The sequence below is a fragment of the Lissotriton helveticus genome, chromosome 1_1 (assembly GCF_964261635.1).
Source record: "Lissotriton helveticus chromosome 1_1, aLisHel1.1, whole genome shotgun sequence".
Classification (NCBI taxonomy): Eukaryota; Metazoa; Chordata; class Amphibia; order Caudata; family Salamandridae; genus Lissotriton; species Lissotriton helveticus.
The window spans coordinates 1,360,431,690-1,360,444,417 of NC_136057.1; positions in this window are offsets into that span (position 1 = coordinate 1,360,431,690).

The following is a 12,728-nucleotide window of genomic DNA, read 5'->3' on the forward strand; positions in this document are numbered from 1 at the left end:
AACAGTAAAAACATTTAAACATTTTTAGGGAAAAAGAAGGAACAATGGTCAGTAGCGGTCGGTTGTGCGAATAGTCCCAAGGCAGCACAACGTCCAGATTTCTGGACGGCACCCAGGTGATGTTGCCTCACTGATTTGGGTATCCGGCGCGGGGCGTCCCGGGGGGTGGGTCGTCAGTAGCGGTCTGTTGTGCGAATAGTTCCAAGGCAGCAGAACGCGCTGAAATGTGGATGGCACCAAGGTGATGTCCAGTAAGTTGCCGCCCTCCGAATAACGGCGTGGGGCGCCCCGGGGGGGGGGGGAGGCGGCGTGAACGGGCCTCCCCAGGTGGAGTCTTGTCTGCTGTAGTGGGGCGCCCCTTTACCGTTTCAGTTGCCATTCCGTCCGCTTTTGGTCCACTGTGTCAAAATCCGCAATTCAGCTGAGTTGCGCCCACTCTTGCGGTGCAGCGATAGGCGGCTGTCACAGGACTCTCAAAATGGCGTCAGGCTCTTTCCTTTTTGGGCCTGGTCCACTAAAATGGCCCTGGGACACCTTGGAAATCGGACGCTTGTCTGCTAGGTCTTGGACCCCATTCTCGAAAGCGTCCCCTCCGCCTTGAGGATTCCACAAAAGTCTTGGGGGCCCCCGACTCCTGCAGGCTTCTGGTGGGGAGCGGCTGCCATGATTGCTCGCGGAATGACTACGACGGAGCCACGAGATGGTGGTGCTTTCATGCTGACGCCAGCTTCAGTCTGAAACATCCAGAAACAAGGTGGGGCTTTCATCGTTTGGGAAAAAAAAAAGTTTTCATCCAATGAAAAGTGTTATTTTTAGGTCATATGATCAAGCCTTCCATCATTAGGAAACCAAAAGTAAAATGAACCAATGAAAAGTTTTATAAACAAGTCACATGACCTGTTATGCGGCATAGGGTATAAAATGCGTAGAAAATCCGTTGGCACGTGAGGCGGCGTCAGTAGCGGACCGATGTGCGAATAGGCCGAAGGCAGCACAACGCGCCAAAATCCGGATGGCACCGAGGTGGTGTCCAGCAAGTTGCCGCACTGGTGTGGCCATCCTACAATGCTGAAAGTCAGCGTGGGGCGCCCCGTTGGCCTGTGAGATGGCGGCAGTAGCGGACCGATGTGCGAATGGGGCCAAAGGCAGCGCAACAATATTTTCTGAATAGAAGACACCACAAGGCGCTGAGATGCCAAGATCCGGATGGCACCGAGGTGGTGTCTAGCAAGTTGCCGCACTGGTGTGGCCATCCTACAATGCTGAAAGTCGGCGTGGGGCGCCCCGTTGGCCTGTGAGATGGCGTCAGTAGCGGACCGATGTGCGAATGGGGCCAAAGGCAGCGCAACAATATTTTCTGAATAGAAGACACCACAAGGCGCTGAGATGCCAAGATCCGGATGGCACCGAGGTGGTGTCTAGCAAGTTGCCGCACTGGTGTGGCCATCCTACAATGCTGAAAGTCGGCGTGGGGCTCCCCGTTGGCCTGTGAGATGGCGTCAGTAGCGGACCGGTGTGCGAATGGGGCCAAAGGCAGCGCAACAATATTTTCTGAATAGAAGACACCACAAGGCGCTGAGATGCCAAGATCCGGATGGCACCGAGGTGGTGTCTAGCAAGTTGCCGCACTGGTGTGGCCATCCTACAATGGTGAAAGTCGGCGTGGGGCGCCCCGTTGGCCTGTGAGATGGCGGCAGTAGCGGACCGATGTGCGAATGGGGCCAAAGGCAGCGCAACAATATTTTCTGAATAGAAGACACCACAAGGCGCTGAGATGCCAAGATCCGGATGGCACCGAGGTGGTGTCTAGCAAGTTGCCGCACTGGTGTGGCCATCCTACAATGCTGAAAGTCGGCGTGGGGCGCCCCGTTGGCCTGTGAGATGGCGGCAGTAGCGGACCAATGTGCGAATGGGGCCAAAGGCAGCGCAACAATATTTTCTGAATAGAAGACACCACAAGGCGCTGAGATGCCAAGATCCGGATGGCACCGAGGTGGTGTCTAGGAAGTTGCCGCACTGGTGTGGCCATCCTACAATCCTGCTCCGAATAACGGCGTGGGGTGCCCGAAGGGGGAGGGGGGGCGGCGTGAACGGGCCTTCCTAGGTGGAGGCTCGTCTGCTGTAGTGGGGCGCCCCTTTACCGTTTCAGTTGCCATTCAGCTGAGTTTCGGCCGCTCTTGATGCTACAGCGACAGGCGGCTGCAACAGGACTCTCAAAATGGCGGCCTGTTCTTTGGATTTGGGCCTGGTCCACTAAAATGGCCCTGGGACACCTTAGAACTCGGACGCTCGAATTTTTTTTCCTTTCCTCTAAATGCAAAAAAAGGTAAATCCCGGTACGTTACACGCTTCATCTGCCACGATGTACTCTCCAGAGGAACAGAAAAAAAATATAGTTATGGTAACTATACCATGCATCGTCATATGGAGAGGTGGCACCGATTAATTATAGTGCTGCATAAAAGAGAGATTTGGAGGAGAACCCCCGACCTGCCAGTACATTCATCAAAGAAGTGGCACTGACAGCATCAGAGGCAAGGGAAACGGTCCCAAATATTTAGAAGAACTTTGGAAAGATTAAAATGACATGTTTAGATTGTGGCAAATTAATTTCATGTGGACAGATGAGTGTTACTCTAATAAATACAGCATATGAACATCATCATAGTCGATGGTTGGTAGAGACATTTTGACTATATCCTGGACCTGCCCGTCCTCGCCCAAAATGGCGCCGGAATAAATGGGACTCGTAACTCCTTGTTGTGTACTGGTTGCACAACCTTGATATCACGAGATACGTATGCAGTTTTGAAGCACATGGCAGGCGGGGACGAGAATAGATTGAATATTTCGACATCCCTATTGATATTAAGTTCTGATGTGTTATTGATTACTGTACTATTGAAAGTTCGAATTAACGTCACCCATGGTACTTGCCCGCAAATGTATATCTAGATAATTTTATTGTAACTGGCCCTGTCGTATTTTAATTATAAAATGAACGTCCACCGATTCCGCAACTGTTAGACACCTTAGTTCTTGCAACCTAATGGCCCGCCCGTTACGTTCCTCTACAGTGTAAATGTCTACTCATCATATACGATTACAGTTTGCTCCGTGGCCGGCCCACGTGGTTATAGGCCCGTATTTGTATAATGACATTTTCACAATAAAGGTTTTAAAAGAAAACATGGTAGTAGTATATACATTGGTAAAGTTTTTAATAATAGTCACTGTTTTAGAATCAGTAAAAGGCAAGTGAAATAAAGCAGACCAATTACATGAAGGGTAAAAGGTATAATACGCAGGAACGCAGTAAAGATAAATGGTCAAGGGCTGTTGTGTTTTCTACTCCTGCAACATAAAGTGATCGATAAGAATCTCATATTCAGGCGTATCGGCGACTAAGACAGCAGGCCGACCCTCTTTTGCTCAACGGCTCCGTCATGGGACGAAGAAACGCCCTTTTTCTCGAAAAAGGAATATATTTTACTTGCAGGACAGTTGTAAATTTTCCGGGAAAGTACATTAGCCTGGAACATTATAACACATATTTAAGAAAAAATAATGTTCGGAAGTAATAAAAAGCGTAATTTTTAGGTCATATGACCAAGCCTTTCATCATTAGAATAAGAAAAGTAAAATGAACCAATGAAAAGTTTTATTAAAAAGTCACATGACCTGTTATGCTTACGTTACGCGCTGCGCGTCGCGCCCCGGATCACTTCCGGATGCGCTAACGCGGTGCGTCATATGACGCATTACGCGACAACGCAGGTCCAGAATATAGTCAAAATGTCTCCACCAACCAGCGGTCGGAACACAACCCCTTTCAGCAGGCTAAATAGTTCTGTTAAATGACAACAGAAGGGACAGGCAACAAGAACCATCAGTCAAAGAGGGGAGGGCTAGTTCTTCTCTACCGGGTCACGTTGGGGCGCTACCGGAACTGATCGAATTGGTAGTCTACAGTGTTTCTGGATGTTTCAGACTGAAGCTGGCGTTAGCATGAGAGCACCACCATTTCGTAGCTCCGTCGTGGCCATTCCACGAGCAATAATGCTAGCCGCTCCCCACCAGAAGCCTGCGGGAGTCGGGGGCCCCCAAGACTTTTGTAGAATCTTCAAGGCTGAGGGGACGCTTTCGAGAATGGAGCCCAATCTCTAGCAGACAAGCGTCCGAGTTCCAAGGTGTCGCAGGGCAATTTTAGTGGACCACGCCCAAATCTGAAGAGCCGGCCGCCATTTTGAGAGTCCTGTGGCAGCCGCCTATCGCTGCACCGCAAGAGCGGGAGTAACTCAACTACATGGTGAGCGAGACGCTGTAGTCGAAAGAGCGGGCGGTAAACAGCTGAATAGCGGAAGAGGCACAGTGTAGCAAAAGCGGGCAGAATGGCAACTGAAATGGTAAAGGGGCGCCCCACTACAGCGTGTCTTTAGGTGAAACGGATTCTGGGACAAGCCTTTCATCATTAGAATAAGAAAAGTAAAATGAACCAATGAAAAGTTTTATTAACAAGTCACATGACCTGTTATGCTTACGTTACGCGCTGCGCGTCGCGCCCCGGATCACTTCCGGATCACTTCCGGATGCGCTAACGCGGTGCGTCATATGACGCATTACGCGACAACGCAGGTCCAGAATATAGTCAAAATGTCTCCACCAACCAGCGGTCGGAACACAACCCCTTTCAGCAGGCTAAATAGTTCTGTTAAATGACAACAGAAGGGACAGGCAACAAGAACCATCAGTCAAAGAGGGGAGGGCTAGTTCTTCTCTACCGGGTCACGTTGGGGCGCTACCGGAACTGATCGAATTGGTAGTCTACAGTGTTTCTGGATGTTTCAGACTGAAGCTGGCGTTAGCATGAGAGCACCACCATTTCGTAGCTCCGTCGTGGCCATTCCACGAGCAATAATGCTAGCCGCTCCCCACCAGAAGCCTGCGGGAGTCGGGGGCCCCCAAGACTTTTGTAGAATCTTCAAGGCTGAGGGGACGCTTTCGAGAATGGAGCCCAATCTCTAGCAGACAAGCGTCCGAGTTCCAAGGTGTCGCAGGGCAATTTTAGTGGACCACGCCCAAATCTGAAGAGCCGGCCGCCATTTTGAGAGTCCTGTGGCAGCCGCCTATCGCTGCACCGCAAGAGCGGGAGTAACTCAACTACATGGTGAGCGAGACGCTGTAGTCGAAAGAGCGGGCGGTAAACAGCTGAATAGCGGAAGAGGCACAGTGTAGCAAAAGCGGGCAGAATGGCAACTGAAATGGTAAAGGGGCGCCCCACTACAGCGTGTCTTTAGGTGAAACGGATTCTGGGACAAGCCTTTCATCATTAGAATAAGAAAAGTAAAATGAACCAATGAAAAGTTTTATTAACAAGTCACATGACCTGTTATGCTTACGTTACGCGCTGCGCGTCGCGCCCCGGATCACTTCCGGATCACTTCCGGATGCGCTAACGCGGTGCGTCATATGACGCATTACGCGACAACGCAGGTCCAGAATATAGTCAAAATGTCTCCACCAACCAGCGGTCGGAACACAACCCCTTTCAGCAGGCTAAATAGTTCTGTTAAATGACAACAGAAGGGACAGGCAACAAGAACCATCAGTCAAAGAGGGGAGGGCTAGTTCTTCTCTACCGGGTCACGTTGGGGCGCTACCGGAACTGATCGAATTGGTAGTCTACAGTGTTTCTGGATGTTTCAGACTGAAGCTGGCGTTAGCATGAGAGCACCACCATTTCGTAGCTCCGTCGTGGCCATTCCACGAGCAATAATGCTAGCCGCTCCCCACCAGAAGCCTGCGGGAGTCGGGGGCCCCCAAGACTTTTGTAGAATCTTCAAGGCTGAGGGGACGCTTTCGAGAATGGAGCCCAATCTCTAGCAGACAAGCGTCCGAGTTCCAAGGTGTCGCAGGGCAATTTTAGTGGACCACGCCCAAATCTGAAGAGCCGGCCGCCATTTTGAGAGTCCTGTGGCAGCCGCCTATCGCTGCACCGCAAGAGCGGGAGTAACTCAACTACATGGTGAGCGAGACGCTGTAGTCGAAAGAGCGGGCGGTAAACAGCTGAATAGCGGAAGAGGCACAGTGTAGCAAAAGCGGGCAGAATGGCAACTGAAATGGTAAAGGGGCGCCCCACTACAGCGTGTCTTTAGGTGAAACGGATTCTGGGACAAGGTCAAGAATGGAAGAGTTACCAAAAGGCAAAAAGTTCCGCTTGATCCCGGGAGCCGGCCACCTATGTCGGGGGCGATCTCAGGCTACACCAGGAGAACACGACTTGGGGAGGGAGCCGGAGCCAAGCGCCCCCTCCGAGTCCGCGACATCACACCGTCCCTCGGGGGCCTCCGTCAAGCGGTTCAGGGTGGCACCGCATCACATTGTTCACAAATGCAGTCACGTCCTCAAACAGCCCCCACTTTACTTTGAGAATAGTGAAGCTGAAGCAAGTGCAAATAGGCTTCAGACAGTGTTACAAGCACTCCTCAAAACTTTGAACCATCAGAGTGCATGAGTTTCATGCTCGATCGATTGAGCTAGCCGGATCGGGCAACAAAAAGTATATAAAATAGTTATGTAAATAGTTGTTTAATAAAATGTTTTACCCTGTTACTTTGCTGGTGTGTTGTATATATTTGTAATATTTGCATAGAGTTTATCGTTATTTTGGGCGGGGTGGGTGGCGGAGCCGAGCTGTATTGCAGCCATCATGGTGTGGAGTTCAGTTCATCTCACTAGTTTCGTATTTGTCATGAGGGGTTGTTCCTAATGTTTCTATTTTAGCGAGGTTAAAAAGAGATCCCATTAGTGGCCTACTGATTTTGCTCGATTCCTTTTGTTTTTTTACACGATTTTTCGCTATCTGCAAAGACTAAACAGAGTATTGCGACTCTGTGCTTGTTTGTAAATAGAGAATGAACCAAAGAGAACCAATTCTAAAACAGTAAATGCTTGGATAACAATCAATCAAATGGAGAGAGAAGCAGGCACGACGGATTACAACGGGGGCAAAGGCCTGCGTTAACTACCTTTCACTATCTGCAAAGAGAGAGTACTCCTAATAGAAATGAGGGGGGGGGCAGCATTCAAAGCAGATCAGTGTGCATAAACACGAAAATGTTTTTTCTTACCACGTACTTGACATTCGACAGCTTATGATATTTGCTATTAAAAAACCATTAAAATTCACTGAAAAAACCATAGGTTATAGACCATATATAGTTAGGAATTAGCATTTACAAAACCTTGAAAATTCACTGAAAAAACCATAGGTTATAGACCATATATAGTTAGGAATTAGCATTTAAAAAAACTTATTTTACTCACACAAAACCATTGAAATTCCATATATAGTTAGTTGTACTAACTATATATCGCGCACCCGCAATCCACTGCTGATCATGTCACATATTACATCATTCATGACATGGTCAGTGACATCACTGATGACATCACTGATGACATCTCAAATGACATCACTGATGACATCACTGATGACATCTCAAATTACATCACTGATGACATCACTGATGACATCATTCATGTGATAATACGATGAACCTCTTCAGACTCTAATATAACCTTAGATACACTCAGTGTAAACACAGACTCACAGATTGTCACTCATCCATGAAGTTACACACACACCTAGTCAGTCATGCAAACAATCAATCACACCTCCATTTCCTCAACTATACAGTTATGCACACCTTACTTATTCAAACATATACTAACACATATTTACTCTCTTTTACAATCCCTAATACAAGTTCACAATCATCCATACAGCTACTCACACATTCACTGGCTCTTATGCACAGTTATTTATATATGCCAACTCTCACATGTACTATGTTTTACATATGTACTTACTTTGACATGTAGCACTGAGATATCCATTCACTCACCAATACACTCATGCACACAGTCAACCGCCCATACAGCTGTTTCCACATGCACTTTTGAACCCATACATCTAGTGAATCAACTGCTCACACATCTATGCACAGAGTCATACACCTCCCAGCCACCCACACACACACTCAGTCTCCCATACAAATACTTGGGCAACCAATCAATAACCCATATAGTTACTCATATAGCTACTGAACAACACATGCAGCAGTTTTCAGAACAACAGACATAATGATGCACAAATTAAGACAGTTTAGTCACTAACCCATGCACTCAGTGAGACACATTTAATCACTCACTCATACAGTCAGTCATGCACCTACTAAATCCTTCATCCAGACACTTATACATCCACTCAAGACATATTTTAACTTTACAGAAACATACAGTCACTGGATGTTGTCATCAGTGATGTCATCAGTGATGTCATTTGAGATGTCATCAGTGATGTCATCAGTGATGTCACTGACCATGTCATGAATGATGTAATATGTGACATGATCAGCAGTGGATTGCGGGTGCGCGATATATAGTTAGTACAACTAACTATATATGGAATTTCAATGGTTTTGTGTGAGTAAAATAAGGTTTTTTAAATGCTAATTCCTAACTATATATTGTCTATAACCTATGGTTTTTTCAGTGAATTTTCACGGTTTTGTAAATGCTAATTCCTAACTATATATGGTCTATAACCTATGGTTTTTTCAGTGAATATATATATATATATATATATATATCCTTGTAGATTCTGCATATGGCGTGCTTCGTACCACAGAATAACGGACCACCACGCAGCAAGTAAATATTTCAGGAAGATTTATTCTCTCTTCTCACGATCCTTCTCCGGCATGACGCGTTTCGGTTACCAAGTAACCTTGATCACATGGCGACCATGCAGTAACCTTCCACATTAAATACTTAATTTTTTCAACCATTCACACCACGTGGTGATAAAAAGTGAAGAAATACTATTTAATACAATACATTTTCCTCCTTGTGTATGCTTCACAATATATTAATTCCTCATATATTCTTAATGGCTTTGACTATCGATAGTTGCTGTTTCGACAAGCAGTATTTCATGAATGTGCAAAATATATGCCATAAATATTAAATAAGCAATAAATATGAACAAATGCAATTTCATGATATTTTACATTATTTAAAACAGTCTAAAATTATTTCCATTTTAGAAGGTTAAATATAGCAGCTTAAATGCTAGAAAAACAATCTACTGTTGTGCAAAGTTGCGCGTTGGTTCATATTAAAATTCTAAAATACCAAATTATTAAAGAATAACAGCATAAAATGCTTTAAAACCAATAATGTGCAAAATTACGCAGTTACAGTACATCCTCCTTCTATATGTGCAAAAAATTGCCTGTCGACAACTATCCCCAAACCCAATAAATTAACATAGCATACTCAATATTCTACAACTCTCTATGATTCTGGGTCCGAGCCCGGGCACAAAACCACATATGTTGTCTGTATTTGTCTTAAAAAGTGCTCTGTGCCTATACAAATAATGGACAAAATGTAAGTGTATTTAAAAAAAAATTACATTTTTTTAATATATATATATATATATATATATATATTACAGGAACTTCGTTATATCATCCGCTCTAACCAGGATAAAGAACGAACCGGACCCATTCAGGTGAATTCGCAAATTTCATTTGTGCATTTCTCTCTCCGCCATGATACGTTTCGGGCCCTTGAGCCCTTGATCACATGACATGGTTAGCCTATCACCACAATTTTATAGTGTAAAAACAGGTCATCCGACCATCGGGCCTGTAGACATAAAAAATATACTGCTGCCTTGTCTCAATGAGGATGACTTCAACGGGTGACACATTAATAATGTACACACGATGTGTTGTTCAATTTTCATCACCCCCCATCCCATCCCCCGCATGAACCCTTTGCTGGTCTGCAACCAGGTATTAATCACTACTTCTGGGCTGCTCTTCACCAGCATATCACTCATTGATCTTGCACGGCTATATGTTATTGCCGGTTTGTCTGCAAGAGATCTACCGATTACGGGGTCCCCCTTTATTATGGGCCAATTTCTGCGGATTATTTTTTGTAGCTGCTTGTGTTGTCGACTATAAGCTGTTTTTAGCCTGGGCTGGCCCGTTTCGCTACTTCCCTATCTTGGGTTTTCCCTGATTTGCCCTCTGGATCTTGGTAATTGATCTGCTTGTTGGCCCTCATAATAGCTTTTTCTACCACCGACACCGAATAGCCTCTCTCTAGGAACCTCTCTTTACTACCTGTTTGTGCTTGCGAACACGACTCCTCTGTGCTGCAAATTCACCTGATCCTCAGCATCTCCCCATAGGGGATGCTTCGGATCAGGTGCGCTGGGTGGTGACTAGATGCATGCAGGACTGTGTTGCCCGCAGTCTCCTTGCGGTGCAACCTGGTCTGCAATTTACCTCCCTCAATGTGCACTTCAACATCCAGGACATTAACTACGTTTCTACTGATCTGTCCAGTGAAACTTAAATTCAAGTCATTGACATTCACATCCAAGATGAATTTCTCTGCCTCACTGACCGACCCCCTCCACACTATGAAGAGGTCGTAAATAATAAACAGTCAGTGTGCAAATATCCGCAAATAAATAAATATATACATAAATATATACATAAATATCATTAAAACCAATAAATATTAATTGTACCTAAAATGTAAAGTCTTGGTTTGATATTGTAAATTCAATTCATTATTTGTGCAAATCTGCTAATTATGTGCAAAATTCGCATTCGGATAAGTGCAGACGTTTTCAAGAGGCTGGGGGTTTGTAGGTGGTAGTTGCAATTCTGCCCAAGTGGGCTTTTTTAGTATATGGTACTGAGACAACTGCATCTACACCGCCCTTTGCCTTGTGGTCAGCCCTTAATACACTATTATAGGAATAAAACAACAAAGGTGGGGGAAACCCCAAAATTGTGCCTTTCCTTCACCCTGTGAAATAACTTTAACATCAATACATAATTGTGTTTCATATTTCTCTAAAAGACAATCTCATGCTGCGATGACTCCCTTTCGCAAATTTCTGTCTCTTACTTGAGCCTCATGCGTTTGCTCAGTTTGGCTCGATCTTTTACAGGCACGTATAAAGGTCTTCGGTGGCATTTAACCCATTAGGTGTCTTGGAATTGAGCTCTATGATGTACTTGGTTTCTAGAACTCTCAGGCGGGCCTCCCTGTTGCCCCCTCTGCGTAGCGGTGGGACCATATCTATAGCGAAATAGCTTAATCATCCCAGATCTACGTTGTGACATGAGTTAATATGTCTCGCCACTGGGTAAGCCTCATCACAGTTGCTGACCGCCCGCATGTGCTGGAGTATGCGCTTGTGGGCCTCAACTTGGTACTACCCACATATTGCAGGCCACACGCACACTCCAGCACATACACGACAAATTCAGACTTGCATGTGATCTTCTTGGTAATGGGTACTGGTATTTCACTGAATGGGGTCATGTATGCTGTTTTATTTTTCCCCATTTTGCACGCCTTGCAACTTGCGCATTTTATGAACCCTTTGCTGGTCTGCAACCAGGTATTAATCACTACTTCTGGGCTGCTCTTCACCAGCATATCACTCATTGATCTTGCACGGCTATATGTTATTGCCGGTTTGTCTGCAAGAGATCTACCGATTACGGGGTCCCCCTTTATTATGGGCCAATTTCTGCGGATTATTTTTTGTAGCTGCTTGTGTTGTCGACTATAAGCTGTTATTAGCCTGGGCTGGCCCGTTTCGCTACTTCCCATTTCTTGGGTTTTCCCTGATTTGCCCTCTGGATCTTGGTAATTGATCTGCTTGTTGGCCCTCATAATAGCTTTTTCTACCACCGACACCGAATAGCCTCTCTCTAGGAACCTCTCTTTACTACCTGTTTGTGCTTGCGAACACGACTCCTCTGTGCTGCAAATTCACCTGATCCTCAGCATCTCCCCATAGGGGATGCTTCGGATCAGGTGCGCTGGGTGGTGACTAGATGCATGCAGGACTGTGTTGCCCGCAGTCTCCTTGCGGTGCAACCTGGTCTGCAATTTACCTCCCTCAATGTGCACTTCAACATCCAGGACATTAACTACGTTTCTACTGATCTGCCCAGTGAAACTTAAATTTAAGTCATTGACATTCACATCCAAGATGAATTTCTCTGCCTCACTGACCGACCCCCTCCACACTATGAAGAGGTCGTCAATGAACCTGTGCCATGACACTATGTTGTTTAACATTACATCTGCATAGGTGGTTCCTAGGACCTGCTCCTCCCATAGCCCCATGTGTAAGCACGCGTAGCTAGGGGAGAAGCAGGCCCCCATCGCAACTCCTCTCAATTGCTGGAAGACTTGGTTTTGGAATAAAAAGAAATTGCTAGTGAGGCAAACCTCTATCATTTCACTGAGCATTGCATTGTGTTCTAACATGCAGACTGGTCTGTTGCGCAGGAAATGTCTTACTGCCCGAAAACCATCCCCGTGGTTAATACTGGTATAAAGGGCAGTCACATCGAGTGTGATCAGTAAATAGTTCTCCTGCCACACTATTGTTTTAATCTTCTCCAGAAAGTCCCCAGTGTCTCTCAAATAAGAGGGCAAAGCCCTCACATGTTCCTGGAGGAAATGGTCGATGTATCGGGAGGTGTTTTCAAAGGTTCCCTGTCTGCCCGAAATAATTGGCCTCCCCGGTGGTTTGATCAGGTCTTTATGTACTTTGGGGATCAAATAAAACACCAGAATAACCGGGTAATTTGTTTTCAAAAACTTGAGTTCAT